The sequence below is a fragment of the Thunnus maccoyii genome, chromosome 2 (genome assembly GCF_910596095.1).
Source record: "Thunnus maccoyii chromosome 2, fThuMac1.1, whole genome shotgun sequence".
NCBI lineage: Eukaryota > Metazoa > Chordata > Actinopteri > Scombriformes > Scombridae > Thunnus > Thunnus maccoyii.
In genome coordinates this window covers 7,365,602-7,392,360 of record NC_056534.1, presented here as the reverse complement: position 1 = coordinate 7,392,360, position 26,759 = coordinate 7,365,602, and the positions used below count along the sequence as shown (strand labels likewise).

The following is a 26,759-nucleotide window of genomic DNA, read 5'->3' as shown; positions in this document are numbered from 1 at the left end:
TTGAGAGAGATTGTGAGTGTGCACGTGCCTCTAAATGCCTTTGCTTTTAACTTTATTTAATGTTTTTTTTTTTTTATTGGTACCATGTAATTTTTTTTTTCCTTCGAAATTCTTTTTCTTTCCATTTTATTTCTCGCTTTATCCCGGTCGCTCTCTGCCTTTGCAAACCAAACCGAATCCACCCACCTCTGCTGGCACAGTGTATCCTGTTATTTTTGCTTCTGCTTCTGAACCATCTGTAAATCTGTTGCATCACATGACCTGCACACCGTCAACAACCTCGCTATCTCTAATTTGAGTTATAGGAATTCCATTTTAATAGAGAGGAATACATATAATAATAATAATAATAGAGAAAATGCATTCTTCTCGTCGCAGTCTTGGATTGGAAGGGTTGCATATACTTGAAAATTCCAGTTGTCTGCTCTCATGGTTTTGGCCACCATGCCAACTGGTAATAATACCATTGCACTCAACAAGTTATTACTTGTGATCATGACATCACTAAAATAAGATCTTACAGGTGCAAGAAGCACACTCGATCAGCTGTAAGGTGAGTTGTCTCAGGTACCAGGAAACATGAGATACGATCCAGGAAGTCCAGTTTGGTTAACAGATCCATGACTTGGAAGGCTGATGAGACACCAAGATGGTGCACAGAAGTATGTAACACTCTAGGACAGGATTTTACAACTCTGGAAAGTTATCACAGCGGAATCAGTTTGTCTTTTGTTGTAACAATCGTGATGTAAACAGTAGAAATAGGCCTTCACATACAAAATAATATACCTGGAATGACCAAACAAAGGTGAACGGTAAAATTGTTACCCCAACATGGGTCGCCCTGGTGGCTTAGGGGGTAAAAACACTGACAATGAACTGTAACATCTCCAGTTCACGTCTGGCTTGGGATTTTTGTTGCATGTCATTCCTCATTTCAGACTGCTTGTTTCCAGTCATGTTTCAACTGTCATCTATCAATAAAGGCATAAATTGCCACAAAAATACTTACTCAAAATGACTGGCCATATGGTCTGTAAGCATCCATCACAGTTACAGACCGACTTGACCTTTGACCTGCCGTACTTACTGCGGTTATGCATGCACACTGTTCTCCGGTGCAGCAAGGGATTATTTCCAACATTTCAGGTGCGCTGACTTTTGGGTTAATTTAGGTAATCTGTATAGACTTTTGGCTTGTTCTCAGACTGTCTAATGATTTTGACTGCTTGTGCTTTTTACCCTGTCAGACATCATTGTAGCAATCTGACAGATCTCAGCAATTATCATAATTAGAAATGATGGGCAAAATTACTAAAATAATATCCAAGTTGAAATAAACTGGAAGTTTGCTGCTTTTTGTAGCAACTAAATTTCTTACATGTCTGATGAGCAAAAAACCCCAGTGAGAGATTAAAGAAGCTGGTTAACAGCTGGATTTCTTACATTAGGTGATGTACTGTATGTCTGTGGTGTTATCACTGCTCAGTTCTCAGCATCTCTCAGCTTATACAATGATAGAGATTTCTTTTTGAGAAAGACCAGACTGGCAAAGTCAAAGCTTTCACAAATTACTTTAACCTCATTGTGGATTTCTTCAGTTTCCCTCCAGTTTCGTCCTGATCTCCCTTCCTTCCTTTATCTTGCTACTTTACAATGTCCCCTCCCATTTATCACCTGCCTTACCGTTTAAGTCATCCTCACACCGTCTCTTTTCTGTGAATTGACCCTTTGCCCTCTACCTCTGTGGCTCTGCGATAACCCATGTCAGTCAGTGATTGTAGATGTCTCCTTTATCACTTCTTGGTGGTTAAATGGAACAAGCACACACGTATAGTGATGCTGTGATTTACAGCCAAGGACAGGATCAAGGAAAAGTGGGGAAGGAGTTCTATCAAGTCAAGAAATGTTTGAGAGATCTTTGATAAAATGGGCGACCATCATCACGCATTTTCCATTTACAGTTACCTTAGATTCATTTATCACTGATGATGAAGTTAACAAACAAACAAACTGATGCAACTTTTTATGCTCTGAGACTTTTTATACGTAATATAGCGAGTTTCAGCTCATTTCTTAGATGTCTTGCCTGTAACGTTACAGTTTTGGTTTACTTGTATTTCCCCTATAGCATCGTTTTTGGCCACAGCAGGCAACTGTTTTCAATGAAAGAACTGTAAAACTCCACTGTACACTACATGCTGAGCACCAAATGGCAAACAGGCACAGTTAGCAACTAGCTGGTGAATACAGTGGACACAGCTTAATCCAGATATTTCCCTCAGGAGCTGATGGGGACCAAAAGCAGAGCTAAAAGAGAACGAATATTGGACTTGTAGTCACCAGCTGGTCAGAAACATGACTCCAAATTAATGATAATGTTGCTCCATAACTGCTGGATGTGTCGTCCTCATGTGACCAAAAAATTCAGTTATTGCAGGTTTAAGTATAAATCCAAACAATTTTATAAATGAACAAAAAGGAACAAAGGCTAAATTGAATTAAATCATGTACTGTAATATATTATATATTGATTTTTTTTTCTTATGATTATTAATGACATCTTTATTGATACACCACATGTCAAATTTCCCAAGTGTATAAGGCAAAAAATAGACCTGTAGTGGAAAAAGAACAAACCAGTAGAGACTACTGCATGTCTGTTGATGTTGTTATCGCCATTCATTAAAGCTCTGTGGCCTTCCCAGAGCCCCAGAGACTACAAAGAGATTCAGATTTTGACCAGTAATTGGTGGTGTGACAAATCTCTGGTTACATCTATGTGGAGTGCACCAGCAAGGCTTTAATAAATAATAGTTTTCTTTGCACTAGTGTCTCTGTTGTTTAGAACAACAACTTTTAAAACCCTCCTGGCCACTTTATTTCTGAATTGTCACCACTGTCAAATGTAACTTTTCTTTTAAAAAACATCATGGGAAAATTCCAGATGACAAACTGGTTCACATGATGTTAATATATCTACATTTGCCATTTTCATCCAACAAGTACATCCCATTCACAGAATCATCACTCCCCTGGTGACTTCTGGGAGCATTTTGAGCACAGTTCATAGTGAAATAAATAAAATAAATATTATAAATTAAATAAATTAAATAATAAATTAAATAAGTAATTTAATGAAACAAAACTAAAGTACAGTCACAGGTACAGTTTGGATCAGTTTTAATATATCAAAAGAGTAGTCCAGTGATTTAGTTTATTTGGACTTCCATAAAGTTTGGAACTTATGAGAGACATTTTTAAAAAAGAAACGGTCAAAATCGAAGCAGCAGAGGCCACAGTACCCTGACTCTTAGACCCTATAGATAAGGAACTTGATTATGTTTTTGGTTAGACCCTCTCTGCCTGGTAAACAGCTTTTAAACTCTATGCCTTCATTATGTGTGATGGACTTTCTGTTAAAAATGATAGTCTCCTAGCCAGAGCTGAGAATTACACAAGTGATGTCTTCTGAATCATTTTTTCAGACTTGATAAAGCTCCTTCAGAGCCACAGAGGGCATTACACAACTGTTTTCATAGACTGAGCAATACTTCTAAAGACTAGTGAATTGACCGCAATATGAATATCTGTGGAGCCTATTTAAGTCCTTTAAAACTTCTAAAGAAGCTTTGAGTGGCTGTAGCTGGAGCTCCTGCTCCAGTTTGCACTTGCACAGGAGGAATTGCTCATAGTATAAAATCACATCATAAGGAAAAGAAAGAAACAGAAATCTGACTGACTGTTTGTGGCTGATGTTCAGACACGGCCAAAATTTCTTGGCCGTCAGGCTTGTTGACTGACCACATGCTGGCTCATAGGCCCATGGTTGTTGAGCTATAAAGTAAATAAGTGGACTTGAGGGAATTTGTTGAATCAGTTTCCTGCAGTTTGAACACAGGGCTCAAGTGATGTAGTGAACTGGGTTCACAATTTTTCAAATCTGTCTTACAACAACATTCAGGTGCTCGTATGAACACTGAAACAGCTTTTGCTCGCCGTAATCATTCGTCCTGTTCATACTGACCATTAGAAGATCTCCTCCAAATGTCCTTCAAATGTAAATGTTTGCTGGGGCAAAATCCACAGCCCTTGTTTTAAGAAAAAAAGGAATGTAAAAATAACAAAAATAGGGAATTTGTCACTAAAAAGATTGTAACTTTGAAAGCTATTGACTTGATTTGACTAATTTGGACGGCCGAAGCCTCATCTTAGCTTCAAATAAACTTCCTGAAACATTGACATTGAGAATGCATTATGATGATGAATATGTGTCAATGTTCATTTGGGCACCTGACTATTGTTTGACCTGAAAAATTGTGAACCTGCCCCGAAGGCACCAAAATAAAGCCAGACTTTGGCAGGTACAAATTTGGCCTGACATATCGTGACTTGAACAATTACAGCATCATGAACACGATATACAGACCGAAAACATCACTTCTAGAGTTTTGATTTATGTTACCTGAGCTCCACAGTGGCCAAACTGATGTCCCGTTGGCATAAGATGACAGCAATGTGGAATATTAAAGCAAATATCAAACTTCCTAAGGGGAAAGTCTCTTCAAAAACTGCCAGCAGTCACTGTAGTCCCAAGTTGCACTTACTGGCAGGCACTTGGAGAGAAAAACATAAGAGAGAGTCTGTTTACGATAAATGGTAGGAGAGAGAGCAAAAAGAAGAGAAGGGCAAGATGGATGAGTGTGGATGTCACACTCCAGATGGAGGAGGTTGACCCTCTTTACCTCACTGACTATGATCCATTTCACACACACACAGACATGCATGTAACACCCAACAGTAAGGGCAGATTCACATTCAACAGCTTGTATTATATCTTAAGTGTAGCTCACACTTACATGTGCTCAACTAAAACATATGCTTGAGTAAAGGCAGATTTGAATTCCAGTGCTTGCTCCATGCCTCTGCCCTCTAAGTAAACCTCAGTGGGGACTGCAGACAATCAACTCAAGTCCCTGCTCTGGAAAATTTCTATCAGCCAAATTCCCACCAGCTTCTTCTCTTGTACCTCTCTGAGCTCTGGCCAGTACGCTACTTTTGTAAGACACTGTCTTTGCTGCCTTTTTCCCCCCCGAGTGCAGTTATGCGTCTGGCAGCTGGCCTGATAAGCAATGGTTAGAAGAAGGAACATTACAAGGAAATTGTCCACGGGGAGTCCAGCAGTCAGGCCGGGGGGATGAAAACAAAGCCATGCACAGACCCAGGTCTCCATTGGTGTAAGAGTTTGGCCGGCTATGGCTCATTGGATCCAGCTGTTGTGATGATTTTGGCCTGATGAGGAGGTGGTTTTCTCCTCCTCTCTCATTCTTTCCTTCTCTTCTTTAGGTCATTCAAAGCTGGACAGTGAAGGATCATAATTAGGATGTTAGCCTGCTACTCTTTCCTGCTGTAATTGCTGCTGTATTTTTGTTGAAATTTTGTCATTTTCGCTTCTCTTGTTGTCATTGCCATGATTGTTCTTCTTGCTCATTAAAACAATTGGCTTGGAGGGAGCCAGAAGCATTATGGGTATTTTGTGGAGTGTAATAAGCTTGTCAACCAATGAGAATGAAGGCAATCCTTAATATCTTTGTTTTGTACCGTAAAGAACAAGGATGCGATTTTGACTGCTTTGTCATTATGGCGACATTTTGCCCTCTTATCTTAGAAAATGTCAGAATTTTTTGAAGAAAACAACAAAACATTGTCTAATATTATTTATAGGGATACTTAAATGTGATAACTGAATCATTTAAAAACAAAAATACCAATGTATTTGTCACACTTATCATTAATACAACAAATACTAAAACATTTCAGTGTGATTAAACTATAAACCTTTCTGCACGTTATGCCGATGTTCGGCATTTTCTACTTTTCCTTCATGTTTATTCAGCACTTAACTGAAATATAAAAATCCAAATGTAAATACCCTGTAAGTACTCTCCCCATTGCGTGACTTCATTTTGACTCACTGAGAAGGAATTTCTAATGTGAGTGCCATCATCGGGGGACACAGAGTCCTTTGTTGTGTTAATAAGCTCAAAAAAATGAAGAAGCTTCAAGTCTATTGGGTCTTGATAAGAAAGGTATTTATTACGTTACAAGTAGCGGGGAGTAATAGGATTTCAAAGCAATGTATCTGTCCAGGGAGGAGACCAAAATAGGAGACCTTTGTATTCAAAATAGTCACCAGGAAGGATAACCACTGATGTCTGATGTCTTTTAAAATAAGTGTGCTGGGGTTTAGGGTTAGTTTTACCTTGCTGCCTGCCTGTAACTTCTCTTACTCAATATGTGATGAAAGGAAATTCAGGTGGAACAGGAGATTAGGGGGCAAAAAACCTGTAACAAGCAACAGAAAATTAGGAATTGTTGGAAAATCATACATTGCTGGATGATTGGATGATGTTGGAATAACCACTCACCAGACAGTATGTCTGATTAGGCCACATTCTTGGCCATTGCTACACTTACTAGTCTTACATACTGCTGCTTGTAAGTTTTATATTTTTCTGCATAAAATGAATTGAAAATGGGGCACTTTGGATATTGTACATTGTACACAATGCCCCCATCCAGTGTCCCTTCATTTATCCCTTTCTTAAAACTCGCAAACCCTGCACAATATTGTTCATCATTCCTCAGGGATAAAAGTAATTTAAACAGGCTTTAAATTTAAACAGTGAACTAACTTTTACCCTGCTCAGCTTTTGGCTGGACCGCAGCAGCGGAGCCAGCCCTATAACTGCAATTGTCCATGACTGATTGAGGAAGAAGCTGAGTGATGAAGTTACACCAGCGGTCGGCCGAAGTCAGCCAAAGCTTGGGACAGCCAAGTATCCCAGAATGCATTTTGCACCAAATGGCAGTGATGGTGGAGCCAGGTGAAAGCTGTTGTAAATTTCACTGTAGGATATGTCACTTTATTAAGTTTTAATGTTTTTTCAGGTGAGAAAGTAACCATTTTGATTCTCAATATGTGGTCACTTTATCCAAATAAACACTGATGTTTTTAGAGATGTGAGGGGCCGCTGGCCGGGTGCCAGCTCGCCATTTCAGTTACTAGCAGCCCGACTCTTGAGATGACTTGCTGGTCAACGTCCGTCGTCATCCTGGGGCACAGTCAGACTGGCCATCGGGAACCGGGTCTGGACGCTATGTAGGCCACTTGAGTGGGCCATTATACAAAAACAAGTTCCTCTTATGTCTTTTCCTCCCTTGATGTCACCAAACATTTAACCTCTTGTTTAGATAATGTTTCTAACAGAGGGAGGTCTTTATGTTTTGGACTTTTCCTCATTCAACCATATCATCAAAATTAACTGGATCAAAAGATTTGTAAAAGATCCAGATAATATGTAGAATATCATTCCAAACTTTCTGTTTAAAAAAAGTAAGTGGTCTTAATTTTTTATTAATGTGCCCTTACAGTATGCTGTTGGGAATTTTCCTATCAAACTCTCCAACTTTAATTGGTAAGCTCTTATATGTCGGTCCCTTCTATATAAACAACACTATTCTTCTCAAAAATGTTTTTTTTATACAATAATGTCAATATCACATACAGAAACAAATCTTTTTTTTTTTTTGGAAAATTGGTTTAACAACTACACTTTTCTTATAAAACAGCTATTTAACTGTGAAGGGCTTCTGTAATCATACTGTATGATGATTTTATAGAGAAATATAGTGTTCCTGTCTCCCAAAGAGATCATAGTACTGTAATTAATGTACTGTCAACTGTCATTATATGCTCATCACATTGCTTATCACGCATATTCCTAATATAGAGGACAAAAGCTCTTTCTGTAATTATATGGTGGAAAAGCTAGAACATGTTTATTCAGTGTGTACATGTGACAATGTTTTGGGCTGATTTTCAGTTGGATCTTAAATTTTACTTAAAGAACATGAATTGTTATTAATATTAAACAATCCTAATTTCAACAGCAATGAACAATATATCATTAATTTGCTCATTATTTTAGTCGAATTTTACATTTATAAAATGAAATTCTTGAAGAGGTTACCATCTGACATTACATTTAAGCAAACAGATCTAAGCATATATCTTCAAACATTTCATACACGGTCCAGACATATATAAAGTTTTGACCTAGTCTTATTTTCTTATTGTTCAGTATTTATTTTCTTCTTTGTGTCTGAAGGTTTACCTCAGTAATAAACTGCTGTGTAGTGCAGTAAAGACTTATTATATGTTTTTTTTTTTTTGTGAAGCGAAATATGGTTGTTAGTACACCCACAAGGTAATCAATGACTTCTGCGTAGTTCCACTCCCACACAGACTGTTGCATCAGGCTCCAGCAGAGGCGTTTGAATGTCAGATATGATCCAATATCATCCACTGCAGGGACTCGCCCGCTGATGGCTCATCATGGAATCAGATCTGTCAAAGGGTTAACTGCTTCTTACCATCAATGCCAATATATATATATATATATATATATATATATATATATATATATATATATGTATAGTTTCACTGTAATAAAATAGAATAAAATGTTCTGTTTCTTTTACTGCACTAAATTGTGTTTAGTTTAGGGCATTTACATAGTAGTAAACATCGATATATGGATAAAAAGTATAAAACAAGTTTTACCATAGTGACAGCAAAGGAAAGAAAAGGTTGATTATTATAATGAACTCAAACCAGAAATGATTGTGCAAACTTTACAGCGAAGTAGAGAAAGTGAGAGATATTTGCAGTTATGTGATTCTCAGGAGCAGCTCACTGCTCCTGGGCTTGACTTTGATTAGTAGCAATGCCACAGGCAAAAACAAGACAAAACAAAAAATAACAACGAAACACCAAAACCTGGCAGTGTTTTAATGTTTTTTTGGACATCAGAACATCAGAAATATCTGTGACAAAATGTCCGGGCCTGCAGCTATACAGCAGATAACTCATGTTGATGTGGTTGTTGTTTTATTTTTCTCAAGTGTCCCTCTCAAGTTGATTTGACTTAAAAATTGATACAGACACAGAATTTGGTTCCAATTTGTGGTTGCATATTGATGTTGCTGCATCTCTGACTCTTGTATTTGTTTTCTGCTACAAATCAGTTCAGCTTTACACCCTTTGTTTTTGTATGATATCCTTGAATAGGGAGTTTCAGTCTGGGGTTGTTGTGGCTGAAGGTTTTGACAGCCTATTTTCATACTTTTCATCGATCAAATGCTTGGTCAAAATCAGTTTTCAACCAGCAGCGCTTTAGAGGCCTGTTCCTAGTAAAATTACACTCAAATAGAGACAAAGCATATTTTTTTGTTTTATGTCACTGACAGCGTGGATAAACTCACGCCGGGATTAGACTGCATGATTATGGTTGGATGAGAATGTCCACCAGTGAAAAACAACACAATAGGTTATAATGTCAGGCGCCCAAAAAAACACTTATAGTTATGTTTGAGTGACAAATACAATCTTGTGGTCGCGGTAATTATGACCCAGCGAAGTGGTGCATGTGGAGGTGGTGGGTTGGGTGGATGATTTAACTCAAAAATGGACACAGGAGACTGCTGTTCGTTTCCCATTTCCAACTGCTAGTGTCACATTTCCAGCTGTGACTCGGGACAGTTTTTTGAAGACCGTAACTACAATTGGCTCCTAACCATAACCCTGTGGTTATTATGTTGCAATGACAACATAAAACATCATTATTTTTTAACATTAATTTGTAACGCTTTTGGAAAGCACAGATATATAATGTTGTCCTGCAGATTACTGCTGTCGAGTCAATTTTAAAATCCCAATAGAAGTTATCTCAGAGCACTTTTCACATAGAGCAGGTCAAGACCTTACTCTCTAATTTAGAGACCCAACAATTCCCCCATGAGCAAGCACTTGGCGACAGCGGCAAGGAAAAACTCCCCTTTAACAGGAAGAAATTCTAGGGCTCTAGGTGGGCGGCCATCTGCCTTGACTGGTTGGGTTGAGGGAGAAAGAAGGAGGAAGGGAGGGGAGAGAGAGACACACAGAAAAGCACAACAACAATAATAACAATAACAACAATAATATAATAGAAATATGACTAATAATAATAATAGCTGGCGTGGGTGTCAAGCACGACCACGGCAGTAGGGGGTTTCGCAGCCACAGTCCACAGAAGACCGCAATCAATAACCAGGCGGTCCGTGACCATGATCCATGGAGATCCATGAGACAAGAAAGCACAAAATTTCCGGGGAAGAAGCCAAGTTAGTAACATGCATTAATGGTACATGAATACATACAGATGGAGAGGGGGAGTAGTAGAGAGGAGCTCAGTGCATCATGAGAAGTCCCCTGGCAGTCTAGGCTTATAGCAGCATAACTAGGGGCTGGTCCAAGGCAAGCCTGGCCAGCCGTAACTACAAGTTTTATCAGAAAGGAAAGTTTTAAGCCCACTCTTAAACATAGAGAGGGTGTCTGCCTCCCAGACCCAAACTGTAAGATGGTTCCTCAGGAGAAGAGCTTGATTGCTGAAGGCTCTGCTTCCCATTCCACTTTTGGAGAACCACCAGTAAGCCTGCATTCTGGGAGCGCAATGTTCTAGTGGAGGAACAGGGTACTATGAGATCTTTAAGATATGATGGTTCCTGACTATTAAGGGCTTCGTAGGTGAGGAGAAAGATTTTAAATTCTATTCTAAATTTTATAGGGAGCCAGTTCAGAGAAGCTAAAATGGGAGAAATACGATCTTTTTCTAGTTTCTGTCAGTACATGTGAAGCTGCATTCTGGACCACCTGGAGAGTTTTTAGAGACTTGTTGATAAGTCTTATCTTGATAGATTAGAAAATGCTCCTTTGTGTCGTTCTGGAGTCCATGGTCAAATGACGTATTTGGTTGTTTAATTTGGAGGAATCTTGTTGGGTTGGACACAACATTCATGGGACGTTGGCAGTGAGAATTGCTTGGTTTATCCTTTGTACTGTGTCGTAGTGGAACACCTCATGATGTGCCGACAAATAGGCACATTGGCTTTCTCTCGCCAACTTTGACAACTTCTAGGTATTCTGACATTGACCAGTCAGAGCACAGAGCGCTCTCCTGCTCACAAAGTAACAAGTTTTACAGGAGCAGAATAGCTACAATAACTAGAGCACAAGGGGGCGTTATGCAAAGCTTTATATAGCAGATATTGAACATTTAAAAAATTATCTGCACCAATACAGATCCTTCTCAATCCCTACCTTTGAGTCCACTAACCTGATACCAGCAGCATCTCAGATCCCCTCTTACAGAGCCTTCCATAAGTGCTTTGTATGAATGACACTGATACAAGGTCAACAAGCACAGATCATTGGATTTCCATTATCTGTAGATTATAGGTTGTTCTGAACTGTAAGTGACTCGTCTCTCACTTCTCAAACGTCTCCAGAAAACCTGGGAAATTTCTGTTTTTCAAAGAAAGCTTTCTTCTCATTACAATTGTCTGTTGATTAACCTGCTGCAATCAGAAAACCCAACTAAACAGAACAATAAGTAAACCTCTTTGTAGTCAATAAGCAATGATTGGTGTGGAAACACTTGGTTGTTTCACAACACAAAGAGGAGTGAGACTTATGCAAATGCTTTGGAGCAGAATCTATCATATAATCAGTTGTATCAGGAGTTTCTTTTTCATTTCTTTTTAAATTAAATTCACCTTTTTTATTCTTGATTGCTGAGTTTTTTCATTCCTTGCGCAGTCTGTGTAATCTCCATCTGTTCGTACCCTTTCCCACATCTACCTCTTCTGTTCTCCCTCTTACTCTTTGGCAAATCCAATGTTATATTGGCAGTGCAGTCCAAAATGACTAAACACTGCCAGGGTGGTTTTTAATATATTACAATGCTAAACAGCCATATAAAATCAGCACAGAGATGAATTAGTTCATAATTTTTGAGAAACAAGCGAGGTGTGATTGGTTGAATATAGTAAGGAGTGATGGTAAGAGCAACAATTTATGGTTATGGACGTTTTAACAACAATAGCTGTCTGTCTGCAGTCGTCCTCTAAGATAATAACTAGCATATTATTTGCAGTGTTATTATTTGCTATGATGTTAAATATTATCAGCAGCACAACTGATTTGGCAGTTTTTTTAATTCATGGGATTAAAATTGCAAGGTGTCCTCTTGTCTATGCGATCAAAACTTAAAAAAATGTTTCTAACGTTGAATGCGCACAACAGTTTTCTTGACAATCTGCTATTTATATATGAGATTAAAGCTTTAAATGATCAGATATCTGGACTTCAGAAAGATTACATTTAGCATGTTTCTGTACTGTAGGTACTTGAGAGTACAGCTACAACAAAGCTATGCAGCTACCCTGAACTCCATTATATTCTGACCTGAAAATGACACCAGAGAAAAAGTCAAGGGGTCACCAAATTCAATAAGAATGATCTTCTGGAGTTGAAGTAGCACAAAGCTGCTGTAAATCTAAATCATGTAAGTTTTTTATTGAAGTGAGGAAAGGTAGAAAAGCATACTTAAAGGAACAGGAACATACAGTATGTGCTACTACAGACAAGAATAGAGAGGGAGAGAGATATTGGAGCTATTATTCTTCAAGTGGACAGCTGTTAAGAAAGAAGGGCCTCTGAAGTGCCAGAGAAAATCAAGTTCCCCTTGAGATAAGTGGGATGATGGAGCAACAGATGTGTATAGTGAAGTGCCCATATATGCCTTGGCTACTGAAAAGAGAAATCATATTGAAATCAATGACTCACTATTTGCACTTAATCTTTAATCAAGCCTGCTGGAGTTGTAAAAAAAAAAAAACAGTTTGCAAAATGTAACCCCCCCCCCCAACACACACACACACACACACACACACACTTAATACATGTGGGAACTTTAAATGAATCTTTCAACTACTTCCAGCAACTACTTCTTTCAAGTAATGCTTGATGTAAGCACATCAGAAGTACAGAATCATCAGCTGGTTCAGTTACAACCACGGGCATTTACATTTCAAAAAGCTCCCACAAGCTAATAGCGCTAAAAAAGGTAGTTGTTAACTAATTAATCAGCAATTTTTTCCCTACAAATAGGGGCAGAGAGGTGCTCACTTTTCTCCCCCTACAGGCCATTTGGTGGTGCTCACATGGCTCTGCCCAGGTTTTTGAATGCTTGTCACGCCTGCCTCCAGGTAGAATTTACTCTTAATCTCATCTAAGCTCCAGGCAAATACACAAACACAACATCTAACCAAGCTAACACAAACATTCACTGTGTGACGCCGGTGAATATACTCAACGTGCACTCTTACACACTGCTGGAGATGATCAATCTCAGTCCTCAAGGAGGTGATATACTGCAGGCTAGTTAAAGCTAATTAGAACTCTCCATGACCACAGTACTGCTGTACTTCACAGAAGAAATAAAACAAAAACACAGAGGATGCAATGTGCAAATCGCTCACAGAGGAAGGACAGAGAATTCCTGTCTGAATGGAGATGTAACAAAATTCAGCTTCAAACTGGTCAGTACGATTGTTTTGAGTAGAAGTGGGCTTCATGTTATAGGGACCCTAGCTACAATGCTCAGACTTACATTGTGTTAACACTAGAACTACCCATGCACCTGGCTACCGCATTTCTAATACTATAAAATGTACTCTGTTGTTGTATTACGGCATTGTCTTCACAAAGGAATGTCTGAAGTCACAAAATTAGTTTGTTTAATCATCACTTGTGTTTTGGTCTTCTTGTTTTATAATCTAAGTATCTTTAAGAGCACTAATCACTTTGCATGGTTGTCAGTATTCAGTCTAAAATGACACTGAAAATGGGTATTAAAAGGAAATATTTGCGAGGTGTGATATAATTATAAAACAAAATTCATCACATAATGAGATAACCAATGCTATTCAAATGATCAAAGTACCCTGAATACCCCAAATGTACAATAATGAACCATGATGATAACCATGAACAACCACCGCACTCATGGCAACAAAATCGACATGACAAAGTCAAGCCCACAATTTCACCTAATCAATTATTAAATAAGGCATTTCAACAATGTGTGAATAAGAGACCATCACCAAGAAACTGGAGGTAACCATTAAAGCTTTTTTTTTAAATTTATAACATCATAACGTAAATATATATTTCTCTCTTAGTGTTCCGTTCATGAAAACAGAGTAAGGCAATGGACAAATTAGACAAAATAGCCTATGAGCACTAAACAGTAACATGGCAAAACAGAAACAAATGAATAATCAATTAACTATAAATAAGTTTTACACTCAATGAATGTTTGTGAGTAGACTAAATCATTTTCATTTGAACGCTACATGTCCCTAAAAGGATTTTTTGCAGGTCATTCTCCTCTGCTCTTTTAAAAATTTAATTATGACTTGATTTAGGTGATTTGTTGACAGATCACACACTCCAACGAATGCCGTTGCCTAGAAACTTGGTATGTTAAAACACAGACTACATGGAAATAAATGCATTTCATATACGGGTAAATTTTACCCGGTGGCGGTCATAGATATGTATGTCGGTGTTTCTAATCTGGATTCATTTCCACTATTTCTAACAATAGCGGGTGCTACACAACATTATTTTAGGAAAAGTCAAAGACCAGGGGACATGAATATTTTATTAAAACATAGTAACATACATTGAAGATCCCCCACGGTTCTAGTGTGAACAATCCAGAAAGCAACTATGTGTGAAGCGATGTTTTTGAGAGTCGCATGCACAGAAATGTACGAGCGAGCACATGAGTGACACCTGCTGCTGGTTTCACACTATTCCACTGACGGACAGTTGGTGGCAGTAACAGCTGATCAGCGTAGCGATGTTCCTACAAAGGCAGAAAAGAAGAAGGCTGCAAAGTAGCAAACATGATGAAAACAATGCAGGATTCAAAACACTCTTAAACTGGCTCTGCAAATGTTTTATAGGTAAGGAATGCACTTCTGTTGGGCCACACTATACACCAAATGTGTTTTTGGTGAGAAACTCTGAATTTAAATACATAGTAACTTACTTACATTTAAAAAAATGATGTACACACAGTTCTGTGCTTGCACTTGTGGTGCACTAAAAATTGGAAAGGCTTCAAAAGAGAGAGAGACTATAAAATCACAGGGAGGTGGTCATTGAGAGCAGGAGAAAAGAGGCAAAGACAGATGGAGGATAAACACACCAACATTTTAAGATAAGAAATGAAATGAAAGGCAGGAAAACAACACTGAAAGCAGATCGAGGAGTCATTGTACGACAGCGCCAGAAAGCAATAAAGGTGAACAGGAACAGAGAAAATAGAAAACGGAGAGAAAGAGGGAAATGCTGTAATAAGGGGGGGAGGGAGGAGCAGGGAGGGCTTTGAAAGAGAGCAGGTGAATGTGTCGCACTCTTTAATGATGGTGCAGCATTTCAATTTAGCCGGAAGCACATACAAACACACACATATGTGCGATATCACAAATTCATTTCTTTTCATGTCATTACTCTCTGTAACCCTTAGCATGTTCCTTTGTCAATCTGCTCTCATCATTAGCCATGTGCTACATCTTCTGTCAGTATCGTGCATGTCGTCGTTGCGTTCGTGCCAACAGGTTTGAAAATCAATCTGACAGCAGCAGATATGTCTTGGCACGGTGCAGCGTAACAGTAAAGAGTGACAGTAATTCTGGATGACATCTGAGGAAAACTCAAACAAATGTATAGAAGGCATTCATTGTGTATTCTCGTTGCATGCATGTTTGTAGTGAACAAGGCTCTGACCTTTTAAACCAAAAGCAACATGTCTTGCATGAATTAATTACGTGACATGGTTGTGATCTTGTTTTTGTTGGTAAATGTTACTATGGAGCAGCTTTTACCTCTTTACCTTGGATACTCTTGATGTCTTCTGTCCTTTTTCAGTTTGCTGACTCACAAAGACCGTCTTGTACTGTCCTTGATTCATGATTTTCTTGTTTGTTTGGGGGTTGAAGTTGAGTAAGATTAGAGGAGGCCATGACTATAACAGCTGCCCACAACACATAATCATTCTCTAAAACTGTATTTCATGTAGAGGTCTGCTCCCACCTGTTTTTTTAAGACCACCTCTGTCCACTTACTGCCTGTTCCCACAATTTTTTTGTACTAAACCTGCACGCCAGCCTGTGGTATGAAAGTTTGGATTGAAAACTCATAAAACATACAAACAGACACACTAATAAAAACTCTCATCTCAAACCTGTTCTCTGGAACAACATTTAGAGCATTCAAAACCAACATCTTCCAATGAAAGCAATAATAATGAAGGTTTTTTTAGTGGATATATCGCTGAAGGTCAGAGAAAGCTGCTTTGTAACTGGAAAATCAAAGGTGTAATCTGCCCAAAAATCTAAAGTTTCTTTCTTCGTTAAAATTTCTTTGAGTAAGACACTGAACACCGTTACCTGATCCAGGGGATGCTACACCTCACTGCTTCCACCTTCTGACCCATCTTGTACAATGGGATTGGAAATGATGTGCTAAGACACACAAGTTGCCGTGTAGCAAATGCCCCATCTGAATTCCCAGTCAGAGAGATAGACGCAGACATGTCTTGTAATTGTTTACACATGTTGTGTTACCTTAGACGTCTTTTCTGGGCACATTGTCGCACAGCTTGAGCAGAAGTATCCTGGCTAAATGAGAGTCTGTGGTGATAGATGGTGGAACATCACATATTTCACTGGGAGCAGATGGAAGGAAATGCAACACCCTGCTTGGTGGTAAATGGATGATGCAATCCCCTTGCATTTTCTGCTCCATCAAACTGAAGTAGAGCATTTGAATATGCCTGTTGGTCTTAGACGGATCACTCAGAGCCTTGTGCATTCATTCATTTCGCTGTTGCGATGGGTGGAAGGCAGGGAAGAACTCTTAACAGGGCCAGCACGTATGCAGATAAACACACTCATGCTAACACCTGAAGGCAATTTCAGAGTCTCCAGACAATGGACGGAAATCAACACATCCGCAACCCAGGAAACCTGTATGAACACAGAGATAACATGCAAACTCCACACAAAACCTTCCTGCTGTGAGGCAATAACATTCAACCTCCATATGGATGACCTGGTTGTATGAAAAAAATAGAAAGAATGGACTGATGATAATGAGCACATATGAACAGTGTATTCATTTAGGGCTGCAACTATGGATGATTTTTATTCTTCTATTGTTGGGTTGAGAGATACTTCTGTATAATTTTTTTCTGGTATCTCCACTCAATATAATCATTCACCCTGCAAGATATCATGGCTAACCAGAGTTTGACATGAAGCAGATTTAGACCTTCCTTTTCAAGTGTCCTCTTCTGGTTGTTTGGTCTGCACCAAAGTTTGATTGTTAGCTTTCACACCAGCCATCATTGGGCCATCACTGGGCTCTTAACTTAGCTATCAGGATAACCTCCCCCACACTTTTGGGTGATGAAATCAAATCTCGGGCTGCAACAAACAATTATTTTCATTATCAATTAATCTGTCAATTCTTTTCTCAATTAATCAATTACTTAATTGGTCTATAAAATGTCAGAAAATTGTGAAAAATGTCCATCACTGTTTCCCAAAGCCAAAGGTGATGTTCTGAAATGTCTTGTTTTGTACTGACAAACCGTCCACAACTCAAAGATATGTTGTTTACTATTGTATAAACCAGAAAATATTCACATTTGAGAAGCTGGAATCAGAGAATTTGTGACTTTTCATCTTAAAAAATGACTCAAAATGATTAATTGATTATCAAAATAGTTGGCGAAGAATTTAAAAGTTGGCAACTAATCGATTAATTGACTAATCATTGCAGCTCTGCTAAATGTGCTGCTCACACTACGCTGTCTGTGTAGACACGGTGTTAGTCTGAATTAACTCTGAGCAGCATATTTTTAACATTATCATGTTATAACTGACTGAAAGGATTAATTGCTTGTGACGGATTTTGTGTCAGTCAGCTAATAGTTTCAACACTACTGTATATGGTGCATTCAAGCATTCTTACATACTGTAAGTGGATCTTTAAACAGGTTAAAAGTCCAAGTGAATTTGTTTTACTGGATTATCTGTACACCTCTCATTATGTCATCATTTCCCTCTTTCTCTTTCTCTCCCTCCTTCCTCTTTACCTCAGTGCTCTGCAAACTGTCAACTCCCAGGGAGTGGGTGTGCGACACACTTACATAAAACCAGCATGTTACACAATTTGAATGCTCTGTGTATCTGCGTATGTGTTCATGCATGTTGCCTACATGTGGGCTGCGGGGCTAAAAGTCTTGACAGAACCTAATATAATAGGATACAGCCGATTATAGCACTGCATGTGAGTGTGTGGGTTTGTGTGGATGTGCGGGTCTGTGTCTGTGTGTGTGTTTTTACTATACATTCAAGGCTGTCAAACACAAATCCTCTGCCGGCTTTATCTGCACTGTTCTCTTTACTTTACGCCTAAGCGCTGCGTAGCCTATTAAACTATGTATAGAGCATGAATCCAAATCCTCATATCAAACAGGGTGCTTTTTAATAAACACTGTCAGAGCTGTACAGATTCCCCCTCTGAGCTGACTAACACACTGGCCTGCACTGCATGGGCGAGCGACAGCAGCACAACAATCACTCATCCCGGCCATTCAGGTGTAGGAGAGAGAGCAGAGGAGATGTTGAATGTGGTGGTGATTCAGTCTGCCATCCTGTCCTCTGTAATGACGCTCTGATTTCCTGCCTGGTCAACTTTCTCCTTACTAATTGACATTCCGATTAGGGGTGTGTCCGAATACAAAGCACAAATAGTGGGATTTTTTAACGAATATTTGTTTCATACAAATATTGTTTTGTTTTTGGGAAGAAAGCAGATCAGTTATAGTCGCTATCTCAGTGTCTCTCCTCTGCTCCGCTGTTACGTCTATCAGCAGGTCTCTATGAGGGGAGTCACATCCACCTGCTACATGACGCATATTTCTTAATTTGGACATCAATTTAATTTTCATCTTTAATTTTCTAAAATTATAATAAAAACAAAAACAGGATTTTTAAGCCTCTTTCCACTTTTATTTGAATACAAATAGAAATACAAATAATTTTGCTGCCTCAACAAATACAGATACAAATACAAATACTGGGTCCTCTGGACATCCCTACTCCCAGTCACCTAGCTTCCTTCCTTTTCTTACTTCTTGTTTATTTCCTACCCTTTTCCTTCCTTCCCTCCCAATTATCTCACCGGTCTGACTTCCTGGCCTTCTTTCTTTCTTGCTTCCCAGTTTATTTGCTTCCTAACAATGGTCTACCTGCTCTGGCAGGCTGACTTCCCTCCCACTCATACACTACCTTCTCTCTTGCATTCCTTGCTTTCTTCCATCCTGTTTTTCTTCTGTGTATATTCACCTACTTCGTGTCCATCCTAACGTTCTCTGTTTTTTGTCAGTCGACACTTTCATTCTTTCTTTCTGGCACCTGGTCATTCAGCTTGCTGTATACATGATTCTAACAGTATCCTGATTTCTGATCTTTGAGTCAGAACAGGTATGTCTCGGAGTCATTTTTGTTCCAAGTTAGTGTAGTTATGACATTTTGGTTTCTGGTAGCCTGGACACTTCAGCATTTACCACCTGCTGATTGGTTTTGCCATTTGATCTACAATAATAGAAAATGGGCCACTTGTGAATTCCCTGTATCTCAGAGAAGATTCTGTAAGAAATCATCTCTGTTGCTGTACATGAAGCCCATTGTTGTCTGCCTTATTTTCACAGGGCACTGGGTGAAATGGATAAAATCAACTATCACATTATATGTAATCATGATGTGGCATACTTTTTTTATGGATAAAATAATAATAAAGGATTGTTTATTTTTGGCAAATCAAGCAAATTCAATAACAAATCAAGTTATGGCCTTGATACAAAAATGATAAAAATTCAGCATTGCCGTAAATCAATCCTGCTTATTGATTGCAACATTGCCCATAAGAGATACGATATAGAAGATCGTCTCATGGTACATAGTGTTCTACCAGCCTTTTTCTTTTCCCTACATCTGCACTGTACTCTTGACATTTTTTTCCTCGATTCAGTCCAGTGTGACTGTATACCTGCCAGCTTAACCTGCTTTACCTTTTTTTGTGCACACATATGGTTACCTAATTCCCTTCCTCCTTCCTTCTCTCACCCCAACCCTTCCTCCCTCTTTAGTCCAGTGATGTAGTATGATGACCCTCTGCGTCTGACTATGTTGAAGGATTAGTCGCTGTAGCAAAGGTGCAGTGAATCTCACCTACAGGCCAGCTGTGCCAATACATCATTATCTGTCAGCATGAGCTTAGCAGTGTTTGTGTGTGTGTGTGCCTCTCACTTCTTGTTGGATCTATCTCTCTTTATAATCTTTCACCTTGGGACACCTCTTTATCTCTGTGCAGTTGTTTTAGGTTCCCCCCTTGCCCTCTTCATCTTCTTCTTCCTCACTTCCCAACTTCTCTTCTCTTTCTTTTTATCCCTTTCTCCTTATTTTACTCTGTGTATCTCTCTCTCCCAGCAGTGTGGTTGTCATCCTACCTTTTCCCCATTTTTTTCTCTCTGCACGGTTCCATGCACCGACACATATCTTGCACACAGAACTGCACAAATACAGTGCATACAGGAATCTACATGCACATATATACGGTATATATGTTCTTCTACTTCTGTGATGTACACTCACTCACAAAATCAAAGTCAGGGCCCCCCTGTGTAATTCTAGCAATGAGTTATTTTGCCCCAGCCCTGCCGTTACTCACGAGGTATCTGTCATATCACCCCCACGCACCCTCCCCTCTCTTCACATCCATCATCTCACACCCCCGCCTCTCTCTCTCTCTCTCTCTCTCCTTCACTCTCTTTCCGTCTCTCTCTTTCTTTGACTCTCACATGCACATGAATCTCACATCCGCCATCTCATCCTCTTTCATTTCATTCCTCTTGCTCCAAAGATTCTCCTGCACTGTCTTTACATCACCCACCACCCTCTCTTGTGATCCTCTCCCCCTCCATCCTTGACCTTGCACACCTCCTCCTTCCTCATCGAGCATACTCTTCCCTCTATTGTATGTGTCTAGATGTCATACTGTCAATATTCAGCTGCAGTTGATTCATTAGTGGCTGTACCTCCAAAGTATGAGCGGCGTACCCTTTTGTTTCCAGTGACTGATTTGAAATCAAAAGCCGTTGATGTCATCGTCGTACGTGTTAGGGACTGAACCCATGCCATTAGGAGTCCTGGTGGGGATGGTGACTCATTGATGTGATGAGCTGTCATTTGTTATAGCAGAGGATTGGCTTGCTTGATGAGTTCACACACTGAAAGGCAGATATTTTAAAATACAAAAGAAGAAATCAAGAGCTGGCAAGAGTTGTATCTTTATATAACAGATAGGAGATTCTTTGTGGATTTGGCTCCAGGGATGGTGATGTGGGTCTGTCGGCTGGTTGGTTGCTCGGTCAGTCCGCCACTTTGATCCAGACTGAGATATCTGCACAACTACTGCGTGGATTTCCATTTGATATTGTACATTGATTCATGTTCCCCATGGGATAAATCCTGCTGACTTTGATGATCCCCTGACTTTTCATCTAACGCCACCAGCAGGTCAAATTTTCACCTGTCCAGTGAAGTGTCGTAACCTCTGCTTGATTTATTGGCGCAAATATCTGTGTAGACATTGACTGTTCCTAGGAGATGAATCTTAATGATTTTAGTGATCCCTTGACTTTTCCTCTTGTGCAACCATTAAGTTAACATTTGTGGTTTTGGGTGAAATGATGTGTGATTTTGTGGTATTTCCAAGAAATTTGTTATAGACATGCATCATCCCTTGACTTTTTATCTAGCACCATCATTAAGTCAGAATTGATTTTGTCCAAAACATTGGTTTTATAACCAAATAGCTTCAAAACTTGACATCTCTATCAGCCTCAGCTGTACCTTGTGTCTAATACTAATAGCATTTCTTTTTCAATTTCTTTTGGCCCCAATCCAAGTCCAATTTGATACTTTTATTTAAATGTTGATCAAATATGTATTGAAATAATAAGTGAGGCCTACTAAATTTGGTAAACCTTATTTTTCACAAGCTTCTTGATCCAAATACTGAAGATCCTGGTTTTAAAATATTCAATTTATAATCTTAAATTAAGAATATAATATGATTGAAAATATAACAGGGAAAATGGCACTGTAACAATAAATCCCCAAACAGTCAGCTTTTGTCATATAAAATTACCATTACTTTTTCTTCCAGGAAGATTATGCACAGTATTTTCATACTACTTGAGGAGGCAATCTTTCCTCAACTGTAGCTCCACAGCTTTCAAAGGCCCAATATTATGTGGTAGGACATTTTTCTGATCACTTTTCTTAAGTTTAGATGTAGAGATTTCTGAATAATCCAAAATGTCACAGCTCAGTCCCTATTGAACAAGCCATCTCCACTCATCATGCTTCAAATTCAGATGAGGGAATGAAGAAGCGATATCTAAATGTTGTGTCAAGTTATATCTCAGAACAGAATTGTATTTGCATAATCAATTTGAAATGCTAATTTACTTTAATTTTGTGGCATTTGGAAAATACACATTACTACATAACCTGCCTGATTCTTTGAGTCTTGTGGCATATTAAAGCTTTTATTGTAATGCCTCTAATTACATTTCACCTCAGCCAAAATATTAATAATGGACCGGAAACATAAAAATGCAGTTCTGTTTTAAATTTTTAGTAGGTAATTGGAAAGCAGTTTTGTTTCCATAACAGGGAAAGATTCAAACAAACAGTGTCATGTCATTAAGAAGCCTCATGTCCTCTAATTTTTTTTGTTCCAAATTAAAGTTACTACAAGGAACTTTCATTTTGTGTTGATTTTAGCAGCCCATGTGGACAAAAGCGGTAGTGTTTTTCCCGGAATGAAGACTGCTTTGATTTCCCATGAGCACCACCGCCTCATGTTATAAAGATTTTGGCTGGCGTGTGCATTTGTTTCAGAAGCGGTGACAGAAATCTGCTACTTATTTTTAATACTATTTTTCTTTTTTAAACACAGCTGTCTGCAGGATGCATAGGGATGAGGTAATGTATCTATTTGTGGCTATGTAAGATTAATAATTGTCATATGACAATGGTGAATCTGAGTAAACTTTGTTTTAGTACCTTTCATACACCTAGATTAAATGTAAGGCTGCATTCGCACCAAATCCAGCTCGCTCACACACTCTTTTTTAAAATCAATTGGGCAGCCAACAACAAATCTAACTTTACTTTTAACGTTATCAAATGAAGAGAAATGTCCTCCCGTCATGCCACAATGCTACATGTAATGTAAACATAGGCTTTTCCGGTCTGCATGCTGTGGGTAATCTGAGGTAGTGGGCATTTAGAATAACTATATAAAAATAGCCAATCTTCTTGCTGATGGTCTTGTTTTTTTATGTAGGTCATATAGAGGCATTAGAGGAATCATGAGACTGTTTCATAACCAGTTAATAGTACCTTAAAGTAACTTTAACAGTGTAATTGTATCATTGTCGTTGTCATTTGTTTAATGTGTGTATTAGTCCCAAAACTAAACCAGACTATATTAATGAATTATAATTTATCTGGAATACATTCATGTGCATGCATCATATTAAAACAAACAAATCTTATACTGAAGAACTGTTGCATTTTCCATTTTCCACTCTTAAGTGTTTTCAGAGTCAGCAGGATGCAGATCTCCACAAAAACCTTTAAGTGGTGACCATTTCATGGTGGCCATTGTACTGTGTAGTCGAAGACATTCCCCCAGGAATGCTCACACTACTCACTGGTGTGGATCTTCATGTTATGCAAGTTTTAGCCTTGGCTGGCTTTTTTAATTGGATGGCTAAGGCAACTTTTAGAACATGTAAAAATAAGAATGCTGTTATAATTACCCAGTTTTAGCCCTATAACAGCCGTTAATGTTACTGTAGATGTATACTTTATGTTTGTAGTAGGTGTCACCGGTGGCTAGCAAATAGCCTCCCTAGTAGAGTGTATTGGGCAAATGACAGAATACTGTAAACATAGCTAAAGGTAACAGGGTTATCAAAATTAATTGGTTTTATGCAGTTTTGCATCAGCATAAGTAATGCATCAAGGAAATGGTTTATTAGAAATGTAGGTTACAGAGGTTACCAGGCCAAATTATTCATGCACTGAAATATATTAAAGGATTCACTATATTATAGGCCAACTTTATTTTCTTAATGCAAGGGAATATACTTTTGAGTCATGACAATTTTAGGAAAGACAGGCAACAACACAGCTTAAAACATGCTCTGCAAATTAGAGCCGTAACACAGCTGATCCCCCAGTTCTCCCGGTCAATGACAGTGACATATCGCTCACACTAACTAGGTTGTGTATATTTACACTCCACCTAACAGTTCTCCTGTATCTGTGGATCCTTTAACCCAGGAAGTAAAAGGGTGATTTATGGGCACGGCTTCCTGTGTCCCTCAGCACTGCAGACAGATAGTGAGACTACAGACAGATTGTGTTAGCACCAGCCTACAGAGTGCTACAGCTACTTCATAGTCTATTTTTACCAGCCATAGATCCTAACGGTCTGGTACTGTCACATCCTCTCATCTAGACTAATGGAGAACACACTGAGAACCTCACTGATGATACTTCACACACACAGTAAGAAGCATCAACTGTATGCACAGTGCACACATGCAAATGCCAACATAATAACACAGACAAATAATGTAATGGTATGGCTAGGAAAAGAGTCCAAGCATCACTTCCTTTCCATTGGGAAAAGAATGACAGCAAGGATTGATTTTGGTCCCCTTCTCTTCTCAGTGTGCACCATAGAGCTGCAATTATTAGTCGATTAATTGATTAATTGCCAACTATTTTGCAGCTTCTTAAGTGAATATTTTCTGGTTTCTTAGGCCTCTACAAAAGTAAACTGAATATCTTTGGGTTGTTGACTGTTGGTTGGAACAAAACCAGGGCCCAGTATGCAGAAATATTCAAATACACCACTTTTAGAGTAGGCGAAAGTAACACATTTATACTGCATGCAAAAAATTATATGGTTTTTGCCCAAAACTGCATGAGATTAGCATAAAGTGGGAAAGTCTGTAAAGAGGAGACTTGTGGGTATCAATAGAACTCATTTTCATTCAGATATCTTGAGGTGAGAGGTCAATGGATCCCTTTGAAAATGGCCATGCCAGTTTTTCCTTTGCCAAAACTTTGCCTAACTTTGGAGTGCTATTTAGCCCCCTTCCTGACACGCTATCATGGCATGGTCGGTACCAATGGATGCCTTAGGTCTTCTAGTTTCATATGAACCATCACTCTAGCTCACCCGCTACAGCCTCTGAAAGACAGTAATGTCGGGCAAAGATGCCAGCATCCGTGGGGAGTTCAAGAGGTTAAAAGCTTGTATGCCTTATTCTGTTCTAACTCTGACCAACATCTCTAGAATATTGTGAGAGCCCAGGCCATATTGATTTTGGTTTTTACACATGTATGTACTCAGACAAGGAGGAACCAGCCCAAGGAGATATTTATATATAAAAGCCAATCAATGTGAAAGTCTGAAAAACAGGATTTATTCCTAAAAAAGAAAATGTAAGTTTCAGCTTGGAAACAAAGTTTGAATGACAAGTTCTGATCAATAATAATACTTAAATACTTATATGTTGTGACCATTTCAATTTCCCCTTGAGCAGTTGAGATCTTAGGAAGATTAGATAGTAATTCATGCTTAATAGTAAGCATGAATCTGTATTGTCTGCATTTAACACCTACTTAAGTTGAGTCAAATGGGAACATAATCAAAGGCAGACTGCAGGAATTAAAGGGTTTATACTACTAAAGGGGATGATTATTTACATATATGGAGAAAAGGCGTGACCCAGGGTTCCATACTAGGATTACTGCTGATCCTAGTATGGAACCCTGGGGCATGCCTTTTGATACAGGGAGGAAGGAAAAGCAAACTGGACACATTGTGTTCCAGCTGACAAGTAATTTGAAAACCAATTTACAGCATGCCTAGATAAGCCAATATTGTAGAATCTATTCGCCAAGGTGACATGGTCATCTGTGTCAAAAGCCTTTGACATATCAATAAAAAAGAGCTGCACAATATTTTTTTACAGTCCACCAGCATGTTTCACCATTTTCTTAACCAAATAACTAATCAATTAATTGAGAAAATAATTGACAGATTAATTGATAATGAAAATAATTGTTAGTTGCAGCCCTAGTATACCACCTCTCTGGGTCCAATTATCCACTCACATTGTTTCTCTTACCACTGCTATGCTGATGATACCCAGCTCCATCGATCCTTCCTGCCAGACGGCTCTATTGTCTCAACATAGATCTCACGTTCAACTCAATCTCTTTAAGACTGAACACCAAGTGATCCCAGCCAGTACTTCTGTTCAGCACAATGTTAATATCCAGCTCAACTCCACCTCCCTCTTGACTACTGTAATTGTCCCATTTCATAAAAAGATTGCCCACACACTGACAAAAAAAACAGAAGTAGTTCCCAGGATGCAAAAGAATCAATTCATTTCAGGTGTAAAAAGTGACACAATGAATAAATGTGACAAAAGGTTTCGGTCAAAGGACCATCGTCAACACAACTTATGTGACCACATGATTCTAGAGACATAAACAGTCTATAAAATTATCAGCAATGTCCAATCAGGCTGAGAGAGTTAAAAGGCAAAAAGTGTTTCACATGAGCTAATCAA

General features: G+C 38.7%; 1 protein-coding gene across 1 annotated transcript in view; it reads left to right on the top strand.

The window, feature by feature from the left end:
- The first annotated feature begins 14,841 nt into the window (after positions 1-14,841).
- The window catches only part of LOC121908360 (voltage-dependent T-type calcium channel subunit alpha-1I-like), a 222,922-nt gene continuing 211,004 nt past the window's right edge, over positions 14,842-26,759 (top strand). Inside the window, exon 1 of the mRNA XM_042428302.1 lies at positions 14,842-14,916. The gene's annotated coding sequence lies outside the window, so the exon portion shown is untranslated. The remainder of the gene's footprint in view (positions 14,917-26,759) is intronic.